This window comes from Rhagoletis zephyria, unplaced genomic scaffold (genome assembly GCF_001687245.7).
Source record: "Rhagoletis zephyria isolate East Lansing unplaced genomic scaffold, Rhagoletis_zephyria_1.1 Rzeph_scaffold_04218, whole genome shotgun sequence".
Lineage (NCBI taxonomy): Eukaryota > Metazoa > Arthropoda > Insecta > Diptera > Tephritidae > Rhagoletis > Rhagoletis zephyria.
In genome coordinates this window covers 33,683-36,471 of record NW_016161301.1, presented here as the reverse complement: position 1 = coordinate 36,471, position 2,789 = coordinate 33,683, and the positions used below count along the sequence as shown (strand labels likewise).

Here is a 2,789-nt window from a genome sequence, read left to right as displayed (position 1 = left end):
TTTGCAAAAGTTACTTTAAAGCACTTTTTAATATTTAAAGAAAGGCGTGATTTTATGCACCAAAGATTAAGATTATTAATATCGGCCTGAAGCAAAGTAGCATCCCTTTCGTTTCTTATCATTGAAAATACTTTCAGGTCATCGGCATATAGCAAAAAATTTGCGAATGAAAAACATGAGCTAATGTCATTTATGAATAATATAAAAAGTAAAGGACCTAAAATACTTCCCTGGGGTACCCCAGAGGAGGCAAGGAATGCATCTGACGAAATGTCATCTATCGAGACAACACAGCGCCTGTTGATCAAGAAGGATTTAATCCACTTTAAAAAAACGGAATGGAAGCCAAGATATGCTAACTTATTAAGTAAAATCGAATGAGAGACTCTATCAAAGGCTTTACTAAAGTCCGTATAAATACAGTCAACCTGGAAACCTGCAGAAAGAGACGTCATACAGTATTCACAAAATACAGCTAGGTTAGACACAGTAGATCGATTGGAAACAAAACCATGTTGGTTAGGCAGGATTAAACTTTTAGTGATAAAATACATTTTTTCTTTGACTATAGATTCAAAAAGTTTCGATACAGTTGACAGTTTAGAAATGGGCCTGTAATTGCGAACATTATTTTTATTCCCACTCTTAAGTATAGGGTTAATAGAAGTAATTTTCCAATCCTCGATAAAGACACCCGACGCAAGAGACAAATTAAAAATACGATGTAGAGGTAGAATTAGAGCGGGACAGTTCTTGAGGAGAAGAGCAGAAAACCCATCAACATCCGCTTTCGTAGACGGTTTCAGCTTAGAAATGCCAGCTTCCACGTCAAAAAGTGACAGAGTTAGAGTCCCAAAGCTGAACTCAGTGGCTGAATCATGGTTTATATCAGGCTAGGATTACCATCATCACAGACATAGTTGGCACTAAAAAATTCAGCGAAGCGACTCGCCACCTCAGTAGGGCCACTAGCACATTTATCGTCCAAAAAGACAGTCGAAGGAATGCAAGAGCCACATTTCTTAGACTTTATGAAAAGCCAAAAATCTTTTGGATTAGATTTAATGCTCAACTCCACCCCAAAAATTNCCAAAGATTGAGATTATTAATGTCGGCCTGAAGCAAAGTAGCATCCCTTTCGTTTCTGATCATTGAAAATACTTTCAGGTCATCGGCATATAGCAAAAAATTTGCGAATGAAAAACATGAGCTAATGTCATTTATGAATAATATAAAAAGTAAAGGGCCTAAATTACTTCCCTTGGGTACCCCAGAGGAGNGAAAATACTTTCAGGTCATCGGCATATAGCAAAAAATTTGCGAATGAAAAACATGAGCTAATGTCATTTATGAATAATATAAAAAGTAAAGGACCTAAAATACTTCCCTGGGGTACCCCAGAGGAGGCAAGGAATGCATCTGACGAAATGTCATCTATCGAGACAACACAGCGCCTGTTGATCAAGTAGGATTTAATCCACTTCAAAAAAACAGAATGGAAGCCAAGATATGCTAACTTATTAAGTAAAATCGAATGAGAGACTCTATCAAAGGCTTTACTAAAGTCCTTATAAATACAGTCAACCTGGAAACAAGCAGGAAAAGACGTCATACAGTATTCACAAAATACAGCTAGGTTAGACACAGTAGAACGATTGGAAACAAAACCATGTTGGTTAGGCAGGATTAAACTTTTAGTGATAAAATACATTTTTTCTTTGACTATAGATTCAAAAAGTTTCGATACAGTTGACAGTTTAGAAATGGGCCTGTAATTGCGAACATTATTTTTATTCCCACTCTTAAGTATAGGGTTAATAGAAGTAATTTTCCAATCCTCGATAAAGACACCCGACGCAAGAGACAAATTAAAAATACGATGTAGAGGTAGAATTAGAGCGGGACAGTTCTTGAGGAGAAGAGCAGAAAACCCATCAACATCCGCTTTCGTAGACGGTTTCAGCTTAGAAATGCCAGCTTCCACGTCAAAAAGTGACAGAGTTAGAGTCCCAAAGCTGAACTCAGTGGCTGAATCATGGTTTATATCAGGCTAGGATTACCATCATCACAGACATAGTTGGCACTAAAAAATTCAGCGAAGAGACTCGCCACCTCAGTAGGGCCACTAGCACATTTATCGTCCAAAAAGACAGTCGAAGGAATGCAAGAGCCACATTTCTTAGACTTTATGAACTGCCAAAAAGCTTTTGGATTAGATTTAATGTTCAACTCCACCCCAAAAATTTAGTTTTTATAAAGGAATTTGTCTAAGCAATTAAAATCTTTAGCATATTTCTGATATTTGTCAAAGAAAATCTGACTTCCAGTTACTTTAAACTTCTTGAAGAATTTATTCCTAAGATTCTTTAACTTTTTTAACTCCCGATTATACCATGGTAGCTTATGTGGTTTATTTTTCAAAATAGGCACATTTTCCCTACATATATCAACTAACACAGTTTTAAAAGAATGATAGCAATTAGAAATATCCTGTACTGAAAGTAATTCATCCCAATTGAGCATGGAAAGCGAGTTATTTAGCTTGCCGAAATCACAAGACTTGTAATTGAAGATAACTTGCTTAACAGGAGCAGATTTTAAAAATTTTTACAATTCAAATTTCAGTATTAGTGGCAGATGAAGCATGTCAGACTGAGACATAGGACAATAACACTCCTCAATATTGCAGATTATATTGTCGGTTACAAAGATTAGATCTAGAACTCTATATAACTTGTTAAAATACTTATTAATTTGCTTAAGATTTAGACTTAAAAGACTATCGATGA

At 35.8% G+C, this 2,789-nt stretch overlaps 1 long non-coding RNA gene across 1 annotated transcript; it reads left to right on the top strand.

Moving 5' to 3' along the window:
* Positions 1-1,120: 1,120 nt before the first annotated feature.
* On the top strand, positions 1,121-1,491 carry LOC108370428 (uncharacterized). The gene is made up of 2 exons (XR_001848629.1): positions 1,121-1,167; positions 1,295-1,491. It is a non-coding gene; the product is annotated as an uncharacterized LOC108370428 (long non-coding RNA).
* The last annotated feature ends 1,298 nt before the right edge of the window (positions 1,492-2,789 follow it).